Raw genomic sequence first — 13,749 nt, 5'->3', positions numbered from 1 at the left:
AATGGGTAATTATATGGGCTCATTTAGACTCCTAATTCGACTTAATCCACCATTCTCATTAGTTTATTGCATTTTTTTTATTATATTTATGCTAATAGAGTGAATTGGGTTAGTAATTATGCCATAAAGTCTAATGTGTGCTTTATGCAGTTTTTTGGTCAATTTTGAGACAAAATAAAAGGTTTTAATGAGCACTTGGCAGCCAAATTCGTGGAAGAACAAGGGAGAGGATTTGTAGGAAGGTGTCCCCTTCATTTATGAGCCCTTACCTCGAATTCTCCACCGGCAGCTCGGAGTTCAAGGGCCACCACATAGATTATCACAAGGGCAGCCAAGCAAGGGCTAGTAAAGTTGCTGTTAACTGCAAGTTTTGGCAGCCGAGTTCCTAAAGTTTAGGAGGACTGTTGGGGTCCTAAATTTGTATAAATAAGAAGGCTTAGGGCCTCAGTTGGGTTGGGCAGGAGTTAGTCATATGCTAGTTAGATTTTAGTCAGTAGGTTAGCTCTGCATTTCAGCACATTTTCGAGTTTTTTCTTGTAGACAGTTTTTGGGATGTAACTATTATTTTTTGATCAATAAAGATGAATCCAGCTTCGCACCAGCTCTGATCTTTCTTAGGAGGCTGTAGATCTTGGGTTTGGGCCCAACCCAAGTTCCAGTACCTCCTTTTGTGTACTTTTATATGTTTTTGCTACATTCCTAAAATAATTTCTGCTACTTAGATTAACATCTTGCTTTGTTACTTAGGTTGCTTTTGATAATTGAAATAGATTTTCATGCTTCAGGTTGATTTGATAGTTTGGTAAATGAAAAGACCTTCAAAAATTCCACCAAGCAATCCTTGATCTCATCTCTCCCTCCTTGGGACCATGAGCTGAGACCAAGGCATACTTACTGCCACAAAAACACTGTTTTGCTTTTCAATGCAATTGCAAGTGTTAGATTTTTAGTTAGGAAAGTTGATACCAGTTGTGATTACATGCTTACATCTATTCTTGCTTGGTTTTCATAGTTGTCTTACATGATTTTTCACCAATAAACTTCTGTCCATCATGATTTCTGGTTTCTAGGTCAGATTAGGTCACAGTAGATAGATCTCTGATTCTTTTAGTCTTTCTTTGATTAGTTTTGAGAAATTGTGTGCAGATCACCTGTAATCCATCCCTACCTATCCTTCCCTCCTCACATAACCTACACCAACCCCAAATTCCAGATTCCTTCCCTTCATTTTCCACGCTTTGACAATTTGACCTAATTTCTTCATTTTTGTGCAACATTGCTCCCTCCATCCTTGAACAAATCCAACCGTCTTCATCACTCCCTAGCATCATTTACTGGGTCCTAGACCTCTCCACAGCCTCATCCATCCTCCATTTCCACTTTCCCACCATTTTTCCACCATCTACCCTCCAAAAATCCTCTTTCGGATCTTCCTATAGAACATCCTGTAGAACCTCTGCAGACTTCCTGTAGAAGATCACGTGAGCAGTTTATCGAGATATAATCATTGTGAAACTCTTTGGAAGGGTGCTATGGATCCCTTAGGCCCTCTTCTCACCTTCCCAACCTCCTGCAACCGCCCACTCCATTTCCTTTCACTAATAAACCCCTGCACAATTAAACATAGTTAAAGCACATGCATCATAATTCTGCAAAATTACTCAAAAACACAAAAAGATGTGTTTTCCATATTTTCTTTTAGAAGTAGCTTAGTCACATGCATTTCACCTTTCCAAGAGTTAATGGCATCCATTTTTTCAACTTTCATCTCTTTTCTTGCACCAGTAGGGTTAGTCGGTAAAACTAGGGTTTGCTAGGGTTTGTGTTTCCTTTCAGCTTTCAGCTTCTTTCTACAAGTAGAATAGCCTCCTTTAAGTTAGCTTTCATCCATCATAGTTAAAAGCTTCTTCTAAGAGCTCATAGAAGTTGTCTTAAGCTCCTAACAGACTTGTGCCAGCTGATCAAGTGACAGCCTGCGGCAAGAGCTAGTACTTGTGCATACAACACCGTCGCTTCCAAGTTTGTTACGAACTATCAGGCTGATAAAAGTAAAGAAGGGAGTCCCAGGAGTTGCGACATCATTGCTGCAATACTGGAGCCCACCATATTTTTGGCGCCGTTGCCGAGGAGGTGTCAGAGTACTTGTGATTGCTGCTTTTCTTCTATTTTCTACTGCAACCTTCTGCTAAGTAGTTTATTTCAGCAAGAGTAGAGTAGTTGTTTCATTTCCATTCTGCAATTTTATTTCCGCAAAAGTAGATTAGACATTTCCTGCTTTCATTTGATTTCAACAAGCATATATTAGCATTTCCTGCTTTCATAGATTAGCATTTCAATTCCGCAATTTCAATTCTGAAAGCGTAGATTAGAATTTCAATTCTACAATTTCCATTTTGCAAGCGTAGCTTAACATTTCATTTCTGCAATTTCATTTCAACAACATAGATTAGTCCTTTCCTGATTTCATTTCAATTCTACATTTTCATTTCAGCAAGATAGATTTTAGTTAGTTGCAGTTCAATCTATTTTATTTTTGCAGGTACAAGTAGAAAAAAAAAACAAAAATCAACCAAAAAGATTTCCTTTCATGCCTTGTAGGAGTAGAGGTAAGTCAGAAAAATATTTGCACAACAGCCCCACTGCTTCACACAGCCAACCTTCTCTCTTCTTCGATGGCTGTGATTAAGAAGAACCCCTAGGTGGACAGCAAGACATATTTTGAAGAACCTCTAGGGGAGAAGAAGAAGAAAGCATTCCTTTGGAGCAAATGGCTGAAAACAGAAATGTTGGGAGCAATACCTTTTCTTCCAACTCATCCATTGAGGGTGAAATTGGAGACATGTGGGAATATTACAAAAGCGAGGTCAGGTAGATGCTTTCCATGCATATCAAAAGATATCGAGAGGAAGCAGAGAGGGCTTTGGCCATCTTTTGTCCTAGGTGCAATAGAAAGCATCCTAGGAACGAATGTCTATTGAACTCCATAGAAGTGTGTTTTTTCTGTGAAGGAGACCATCCTACGAATCAGTGCCCTTCCTTGCCTGGACTTAAAGCTACATATCAGAAGGCCAAAGGTGCCACTGAACCACTCTATTTCATGAACCAAAGGAGGCTACATGGATCCAGACCTTACCAGCAGGGAATGCAAGGGACATTCCAGACTTATTATAACCCCTATCAAGCCACTTCCATGCCTTATTGGGGTCCCCCTGCTCATCCTTCCTGGTCCACACCCCCTCCTTGGTCATATCCATCTCAATATCATGATCAACCAGCTACTCATCCATTTCACCCCTATGCTCAGCCACAGCCTCAGTGGAATGCACCTCATCAGGGGTGGAGGCCCTAGTACAACACTCCTCTCGCTCCTTTTCCTCCACCACCTACTCAACCACAACCATTGCCTCCTGCTCCACCAAGGTAGCCCCAAATGCCTGCTCAACCGAACTCAAACCCAAATAACAGGCAGGCTCAGCAAGTATATAGTGGGAAACCACCTGCCCAACCAAAACCCCATCCAAATCCATCTCAAATATACACCCCCACTCAACTACTCATACCACCATTTCCAAACCCGCACATTGGAGTAGTTCAACCCAATTACAACACTGAGGCACAACATTTCCAAACAATTCCTTTTGAGATCAATGATATTCACCATATCTCAGGAAGAGTATTGCAAGGAAGAGATTATATTGATATCATTGAAGGACCACATCCAGTAGAAGAAGATGCAAAAGAGAAGAGCAAAGAACCATGGGCTGCACTTGATAAAGAAAAGACAACAGAATCAGACATCGAGAGAGATCCCTCATGGTTACCATCAAATCCTCCATGTATTCAAGAGAAAAATCAACAAAAAGAGGAAGATGAGAAGGTCATGGTAGAAGGTGACATGAAGAATGATCCAGATTAGCAAAAGGACCAAGGATATCAAAGATATATTGAGATATGGTTCCAGACGTTCATTAAGTTGTAGCAGTACTCTCTTCCTCAGCTATTCTTGATCCCTTCAAAGTCAAATCATTTGGTCTATGAAATCTGGATACCTGTCAAAGCATGCATTTCAAGCCTCCACATCATTTTGTCTATCATCTCGATGTGCACATGGCTCCATTGGAAGTATTCTTATACTTGAAAATGATTTTGTTTTTCAAGTAGGGTAGGGTAGGAAAAAAAAAGAAAAAAGAAAAAAGAAAAATTGAAAATAAGAGGGAAATAAAAATCTAAGGTGAAAACCTCCTCGGAGGCACCTCAGATTGGCTCATTGATTGAAAACTTCCATGAGGTGGTCATGGGTTGGAAAGAAGAGAAAAGAAAAAGAGAATAAGATCCCTGGGTGAAAAGCTCCCTTCGAGGTGCCTAGGGCAGGCAATTAGGGTGAAAACCTCCATGAGGTGCCCCAGTTGTTTTCAAAAAAAAAAGAGAAAAAGAAAGAAGAAAAGAGAAAAAGGAAAATAAAACTAATTTTTGCTGAATAATTGCAGGTTGCAGGAAGGACATTACAGGTTAGAAGGATCGCAAAAAACAAAAACAGAGGTCAGCACCAGGCTGCAAGCATCCCTCACAATCCATTCCTCCATGACCACTACCCTTTCGCAAGATTTGGTCTCATTCGAACTGAGATTTCACCTTCTACAGGAAGTTTTGTGTCTTCTACAAGAAGTTCTGTGTCTTCTACAGGAAGATCTTGTAGAGACTACAAACAAGCCAAAATTGATCTCCAAAGAGGACCCGAAGTTTGGGAATCTGTCCATGAGGCCTGTAAACATCCTTGCTTCCATCCATCACCATATGTCACCTTTTTCCATCTCCGTACACCTCCATTGCACTCATTTTTTTATGTTCCTGCACAGTCACACACAGAAATCTTGTTTTCTTCATACTGCCGGAAAAAACTCCTTAATGACAAATCAAACAGCAATTTTTCAATCACCATACCTATTACCCTCCATTTAGATTCCTCATTAGCTGAGACCCAAGTTTGCATTATAGCCCAAGCTCATTTTTTTCCTTACTATGCAAAAACTGCAGAATGCTCTGATAGAAAAATACATCGAGCAGAAATTTGTTTTCTCCCTAACTTGAAAACCGTGCATCCATTTAAAAAACCGTTTTATGGGGAGTTGTATAGGGATGATGGCAACATGCCCGAGCAATTTCAGCCAATTCCAGTGCATGGTTTCCAAGAAATCAGTCTCCATCACCTTTAGCCATTTTTGCATTTTCTCCATATCCATGCATCTATTTAAAAACCTGTTTCATGGAGAGATGCATGTGGGTGATAGTAACTTTCCCAAGCAATTTCAGCCAATTCTAGTGGTTTTCGAGAAATTGACCTCTGTCACCTTTAGCCATTTTCAGTTTTTCTCGAAATATGTGCATCCATTGACCACAATTTTGTAATGGGAGGTGCATAATGATGATAGAAACATGCTCAAAAAGTTTCAGGTCAATCCGGTCTATCGTTTGGGAGCTATGGACAAAACAAGTTGCTGTCCTGCAAAAATCCAGCATCAGCAGCATGAGGGTGCAAATATGAATGTTGAAACAGACTCCTGCAACTTAGATCCAGCCAGAGGATACCTGCACAAGAAAAATAGCCATGTATCAGCAACCAGACCAGCATGCATCCACAAAAACAAAGGCATGCAGCAGAAGGAAAGGCCACAGCACCTCACAGCAAACACATTCGACTTCCAGGTATGTGACTAAACCTGTTCCTCTGTTGCATGAATGTAATTTAAGAACTGCATGGACAGTGAGATGGTTGTGATTAAACAAGATCGATGGCCAGCTAACTAGCCACCCTCATCCAGTTTAGACAGTGCCTCGTCTAGTTCAAATAGCGCTCAGTGGGTGCAAGTGGCAGGTGTGCTCGGCCATCTCGGGAAGAAAACTGAAAACAGGTAGTGGTGGCTGTTTAAACTCCAACGTAATTGATGGAAGTGATTACAGGCAAGCAGCATACAGTTTCATAACAACAATGCAGTCTGCATGGGCCCAATGTACATCTAACCACCTCATCTCCTCACCACGAATCACACCAGTAGTTAAAAGACAGCTCAGCTAATGCATTCACCACTCTTTGTTCATTGTGCCTTCACGACGTTCTCGATTGGAGTATGCATCTACCACTTCCAGAGCAGCTAACCAGTCATCCTTCACCAGATTTCTGCCTATTTTTTTGAAAATCTCCCACCTATCGGTCTCTACAGGAAGCACAGTTTCATTCTACAGGAACACTATCTACAGGAAGATTTCTACAAGAAGGGCAGAGAGCAGTTCTGCAGCCAAAAAATTTGAGATTTTTGTCAAAATTCGAGCTTGAAACGAGGTAGGGTCGAGAAAACTTCTTTGTGTATGATTTGTTGGTGCAAAATGGTGAATTGAATGGCATCATATTGGAAAATCAGAAGAAAAGTCTGCCTGTGTAGTGGAAGTAAAATGTTTGCCTACATATTGCACTGAGTTTCCCCAGTTTTCCTGCATCAAAAATCTCCTCCATGTTTTCTTTTTAAATTCTCCTGTAGGGAAGATATATGCAGCCGTGGAGGCTAGCCTGTGCGTGTGTAAAAAAAATTTGGATTTGCATATCTATCTGTGTGCTGAGAAGAGAACCCAATCCTTGTGCTCTGCCTGTAAAACAAAATTTTTCCTTTCATAAGCAAACAGTCAATTTCTGGGTGACAGCAGCCTTAAAACAAGGGAATTGTTGCTAGTTGATATTGGACACACAAGAAATTCCTTCTTGGGTTCAGGGGAAACCAAATTCAGCTATCCTCTGTTTCAGATTGACTGTTTGGTTGCCTAAGCATTTCCTTTTTTGATTAAAACATAAAAAGAGCACTCTTTGGAGTGAAGTTAGTTTCCAAATTACGAAGTACATCACATGTGAAGGGAGGTTTAGCATCATCTATGGTTATCATTTTAGGTTGCTGTGTGAACTAAGGCATGGGATTGCCTTGCCTCCAGCCAAGAAACTGAGCATCCCCTATTTTCTTCTTCAGTCACTAATTGAATGTGGTACAAAGTTAAATGAAGGGATCCCAGATCAGTTGGCCCATCATGGGCTCATCAAACTATTGGTGGAAGATGCTTTACACACCTACACTATTCCCATATCTTGGGAAATCTTCAGAAACATGTCCAGGGATGACAATATTAGAATTTTGGCCGAAAACATCACCCCATTTAGCAGTGAGGAGAGAGAACACACTGAAGAAGGTGAGAAAACCAATGGTGAAGGAACACAGGACATTCAAGCACAGAAAGAACAGGAAGATAAAGGGGAAATGGGCTAGATCGCTGAGCCTAAAACAGAGGAAGAAAGAACAGCAAAAACACCAAGGGAAAAAAGGATGCAGAGTAGGATAGAGAAGGCCAAAAAAACCCAAATGAAGGCTGCCACAGCCAAAGCAGGCACACAAAAGCAAGAGAAAGAAGAGACACACCCTGAGATATCAGGGACACAAGAAGAAACGGGGGGCATAGAGATTTCTCCAGGAAGTGAAGAAAAAGAACAGCAGGAAGAGAAATCCACTGAAATTTTGGCAAGGGAGGCAGCAGCTGGTCTCACTGCCCTGAGGACACCAATTAAGCCAAAAGAAAGAGAAAAAGGTAGGCCTCCATGTACTCTTAGACCAGGAAAAGCACAAAAATTCAAACAAGCAGAATAGGAGGAGCAGTGGAAGGACATGGACAAGAAGGCATAATTTTATGGCACACATGAGCAGACCACTTCAAAAGCTTGGGATGATATGGAGGCCACCAGGGCCATCAAAGATGAAGAGATAGATTAGTTGCTCAGAGGATGAACAACACTTTCAGTAGGAGGGTGATGATGAGCCCCAGAAATGGGTAATTATATGGGCTCATTTAGACTCCTAATTCGACTTAATCCACCATTCTCATTAGTTTATTGCATGTTTTTTATTATATTTATGCTAATAGAGTGAATTGGGTTAGTCATTATGCCAAAAAGTCTAATGTGTGCTTTATGCAGTTTTTTGGTCAATTTTGAGACAAAATAAAAAGTTTTAATGAGCACTTGGTAGCCAAATTCGTGGAAGAACAAGGGAGAGGATTTGTAGGAAGGTGTCGCATTCATTTATGAGCCCTTACCTTGAATTATCCACCAGCAGCTCGGAGTTCAAAGGCCACCACATTGATTATCACAAGGGCAGCCGAGCAAGGGCTAGTAAAGTTGCTGTTAACTACAAGTTTTGGCAGCCGAGTTCCTAAAGTTTAGGAGGACTATTGGGGTCCTAAATTTGTATAAATAAGAAGGCTTAGGGCCTCAGTTGGGTTAGGCAAGATTTAGTCAAATGTTAGTTAGATTTTAGTCAGTAGGTTAGCTCTGCATTTCAGCACATTTTCGAGCTTTTTCTTGTAGATTGATTTTGGGATGTAACTATTATTTTTTGATCAATAAAGATGAATCTAGCTTCACACCAGCTCTGATATTTATTAGGAGGCTGTAGCTCTTGGGTTTGGGCCCAACCCAAGTGCCAGTACCTCCTTTTGTGTACTTTTATATGTTTTTGCTACATTCCTAGAATAATTTCTGCTACTTAGATTAACATCTTGCTTTGTTACTTAGGTTGCTTTTGATGATTGAAATAAATTTTCATGCTTCAGGTTGATTTGATAGTTTGGTAAAGGAAAATACATGCAAAAAGGCCACCAAGCAATCCTTGACCTCATCTCTCCCTCCTTGGGACCATGAGTTGAGACCAAGGCATACTTGCTGCCACAAAAACATTGTTTTGCCTTTCAATGCAATTGCAAGTGTTAGATTTTTAGTTAGGAAAGTTGATACCAGTTGTGATTACATGCTTAGATCTGTTCTTGCTTGTTTTTCATAGTTGTTTTACATGATTTTCCGCCAATAAACTTTTGTCCATCATGATTTCTGGTTTCTAGGTTAGATTAGGTCACAGTAGATATATCTCGGATTCTTTTAGTCTTTCTTTGATTAGTTTTGAGAAATTGTGTGCAGATCACCTGTAATCCATCCCTGCCTATCCTTCCCTCCTCACACAACCTACTCCAACCCCAAGTTCCAGATTCCTTCCCTTCATTTGCCACGCTTTGACAGTTTGACCTAATTTATTCATTTTTGTGCAACATTGCTCCCTCCATCCTTGAACAAATCGAACCATCTTCATCACTCCCTAGCCTCATTTACCGGGTCCTAGACCTCTCCATAGCCTCATCCATTCTCCATTTCCACTTTCCCATCGTTTTTCCACCATCAACCCTCCAAAAATCCTCTTTTGGATCTTCTTATAGAACATCCTGTAGAACCTCTGCAAACTTCCTGTAGAAGATCATGTGAGCAGTTTCTTGAGATCTGATCACTGTGAAACTCTCTGGAAGGGTGCTAGGGGTTCCTTAGGCCCTCTTCTCACCTTTCCAACCTCCTTCAACTGCCCACTCCATTTCCTTTCACCAATAAACCCCTGCACAGTTAAACATAGTTAAAGCACATGCATCATAATTCTGCAAAATTACTCAAAAATACAACAAGATCTGTTTTCCATATTTTCCTTCAGAAGTAGATTAGTCACATGCATTTCACCTTTCCAAGAGTCAATGGCATATATTTTTGAAACTTTCATCTCTTTTCTTGCACCAGTATGGTTAGTCGGTAAAACTAGGGTTTGCTAGGTTTTGCGTTTCCTTTCAGCTTCTTTCTGCAAGTAGATTAGCCTCGTTTGAGTTAGCTTTCATCCATCACAGTTAAAAGCTTCTTCTAAGAGCTCATAGAAGTTGTCTTAAGCTCCTAGTGGACTTGTGCCTGCTGATCAAATGACAGCCTGCAGCAAGAGCCAGTACCTGTGTATACAACACCATCACTTCCAAGTTTGTTACGAACTACTGAGTTGATAAAACTAAGGGAGTCCCAGGAGTTGCAGCATCATTTCTGCAATACTGGAGCCCACCACAAAGCCTAGATGGAGAGGCTAGAAAATGGTTCAGAGAACTAACCCCAAGATCTATAGCAAATATTGAGGCTTTAGATGATGCATTCCTAAAGCATTGGGGTGATAAGAAGGATCTCCTCTACTACCACACTGAGTTTGGGAACTTAAAGAGGGAAAATGGTGAGTTGTTGTCTGATTTTAATAAGAGGTTTAACCGTATGTACAACAAGATACCAGTTGAAGTAAAACCCACTAATACCTCTACTAAACTCACCTATGCCAATGCTTTTGATTATGACTTCTGCCTACCATTGAGAGAGAGGCGATGCACTACTTTGGCTAATATGCGGGATGTAGCCTTAGAAGTGGAAGAAAACATCATGGCTGCAGAGAAGCTCAAGGGAAATGTTGACAGAAGAAGACAGAGGGGCGAGTCTTCATCATCTTCAGATCCAAAGATAGATAAAATGACAAAAATGATAGAGTCATTAGCCTCTGAAATCTCCAAATTAAAGGTTGAGCAGCACCTTGGGAAAGGAAGAGTTTCTAATACCTTTGCTCCTAGAAATAAAAATCCAAATCCATATAGAAGAGCTAATGAGCAGTTGTAGATTTTGCAAAGAAGCAAAGATGGCAATGAAGACCAAAGGGTGAAGACCCCTTTCTAGAATGTAGTCATGGAAGAAGAGCAATTTGAAGAAGATGATGAGATCCATTGTCTGGAAGACAAAGGCAATGCCTCCTTTTTTACCTTAGCTGCATATGAAAAGTTATTATTCAATGACTAGATTAACCAAGAATGGGATGGTGAAGCTGTTCTACAAACTGAAAATCAGCATAGATATAATCTAAGGTCAAAGATGAATAATGCCAAGGAAACTCCTATTCAAAGAGCTGTTGTCCCTGTAGTACAGCAAGCTAAAATCCAGAAGCAACTAGCAGTTGATCCTATCATCCTCAAAGCTCCAACTCATGAGGTAAGAGGCCTTGAAAAGTCTCCTTCTCCTTTCAGTTTTCAATCAGAAATTTAGAAGCTAAGAATACCTATGCCTCTGATTGAACTAGTGAAGAATGAGTCCTTCGAAAGATCCATCCTTGAGGCCCTTGAGCCTAAAGCCATCCAAGCCTCCACTAACTATGTAAATCTGCAAGATGACAAGCCACCTGTTATTCTCAACCCAATGATTGAAAATTGTGAAGACAGCTCCCCATCATTCTATGTCTCTCTGACTATTCATGATAAAATCCTTCACAACTGCCTTCTAGACACTGGAGCTAGCCATAATCTGATTCCCAAGGCTGTCATGGATGAGTTGGGTCTTGACATTACCAGGCCTTATCATGACCTATTTTCTTTTGACTCTAGAAAAGTGAAATGCCTAGGATTAATCAAGGACCGAGCCATCACTTTGTCTCAACTGCCCATGAAAAGCATGATGATGGATACTGTGGTAGAAGATGTACCCCCCAAGTTTGGCATGTTACTTTCTAGAGGTTGGATCAAGAGATTAGGTGGATCATTACAAAATGATCTATCCTATGCTACTGTCCCAGTTTTCGGAGGTGAGAGCAGGAGATTATACAGAGAAGCTTAGTTGGCTTATATCATCAGTGATGAAAGGAATCCCACTAATCATCCCATCTATGTTGTTGACACTGATTTTGGAGCCTGTATTCTTCATATTGAAGAATCCTAGTTGGCTTCCACGTAGCTTAAAAAACCAATTGGCCAAATCACAGAGAAAGAAGGCCCACAAATCTGGGACATGTTCTTTGATGGAGCTTGCTCTAAGGAATCTGTAGGAATAGGTGTATTCCTTCTGTCCCCCACACAAGAATACATTCATTTATATTTCAAATTAACTTTTCAGGTCAAAAATAATATAGCAGAGTACAAAGCCTTGATATTGGGCCTAAGAATTGCTAAAGAAATGGGAATCAAAGGCCTGAAAGTGTTTGGAGATGCAGAACTCATCATTCAGTAGGTCAATAAAACTTTCCAAGCAAAGCATCCAAGGCTGAAAGCATACAAAGATGAGGTATGGAGGCTCAAGGATTCTTTTAAAAATTTCACCATTTCTTACATTCCTAGAATCAAGAACCAGCTTTCTGACTCCCTTGCTATGCCTACTAGCACGTTTATTCCTCCTTTGCCTGCTAAATTGAAGTATGAAGTTCAGGTGAAATATAAACCATCTCTACCTGACAATATCAAATACTGGAAAGTTTTTGAAGACGATGATGAAATTAATAATTTTTTACAAGTCGTTGGAAAATTTTCTGAAATTCACATCGACCAAGAAAATGGAACCATGGAAGAATGCAGTTAGTCCAAGCTAAAGGATGAGATCGGCCGAGGAAGCATTGTCCAGATACCTAGTAACCATATACCCAAGGGATTGGTGCCTCTAGAGAAGCTGTTCAATCATAACAATGTGCCTTATAAGCCTGCCAAAGAAGAAAATGATTCTGATGTTTGTAAACATAATATAGGGAGCCTAGCCCATTCGAAATGCATAAATCTGTCAACTCATCTGTCTTCTACCTAGAATTCCAAGTATTGCACCCTCATGAAGCATTTCACTGATATTTTTGCATGGGAATACAATGAACTTAAAACCTATGACACAAACATCATTTAGCATAAGATTCCACTGGAAAAGAACACCATCCCTTTTAAGCAGAAGTTAAGACTCTCTTATTTCCTTTGATTGAGAATGAAATCAAGAAGCTGTTGGATGCCAAAATCATAGTTCCCATAAGGTATTCAAAATGGATAGCTAACCTTGTGGTATTAAGAAAGAAAAATGGAGAAATAAGGCTTTGTGTTGACTTCAAAAATCTGAACAAGTGCTCTAAAAAAGATAACTACCCCCTACCTAAGATGGAACACTTGCTGTAAAGAGTTTCAAGGGTTAGAGTCATGTCTTTCTTAGATGGATTTTTAGGTTACAATCAGGTTTTTGTACATCCAAAAGATCAGGAAAAGACTGCCTTCACTACTCCTTGGGGCACTTTCATGTACTCTAAGATGCCTTTCGGACTGATGAATGCTGGGGCTACTTTTCAGAGGGCCATGGACATAGCCTTTGTGGGAGAGAAGGAAAAGTTTATCCTTATTTACCTTAATGACAAAATAGTCTTCTCCAACAGTCACAAAGACCATTTGCAACATTTTAAGAAGGTCTTCCTGAAGTGCAGACAATTTGGAATTTCGGTGAACCCAAAGAAGTCACAACTTTCTCTAGAAGAAGCCAAATTTCTGGGAAATATTGTTTCTGCTGAAGGTGTGAAGATTGATCTAGCAAGGGTTCAAGCAATTCAGACATTGTCCATCCCAAGATCAAAAAGGGACATTCAATCCTTCCTGGGTAAGATTAACTTTGTAAGGAGGTTCATTCCAAACTTTGTAGAGCTAATAAAGCACATCACTTCCATGTTGAAGAAAGGATCAAAAATAAAATGGACAGATGCCGCAAGAAGCTCTTTTGAAGCCATCAAGAAATTTATCATGGAAGCTCCCACTCTAATCAGCCTAGATTACACTAAGGAGTTTTGTATCTTCTCTTTTTCCTGTTATGATACACTTGTAGCAGTTCTGTTGCAGAAAAATGATGAAGGCATAGAGCACCACGTGGCCTTTTTCAACAAAACTCTAAGGGATGCTAAACTAAGGTATGACCTTACTGAAAAACAACCTTATGCTCTCATAAAATCTTTAAAGGCATTCAGAATTTATATTCTACATTCCAAAGTGGTTGCATATGTACCTTCAGCCTCAGTAAAAGATGTCTTAACTTAGCCAGATATTGATGGAAAG

The sequence above is a fragment of the Pinus tabuliformis genome, chromosome 5_1 (assembly GCF_031772625.1).
Source record: "Pinus tabuliformis cultivar Carrire ecotype Pingquan chromosome 5_1, CPIR1, whole genome shotgun sequence".
NCBI classification, from domain to species: domain Eukaryota; kingdom Viridiplantae; phylum Streptophyta; class Pinopsida; order Pinales; family Pinaceae; genus Pinus; species Pinus tabuliformis.
The sequence above is the reverse complement of the archived record's forward strand: the minus strand, read 5'-3'. Positions refer to the sequence as shown.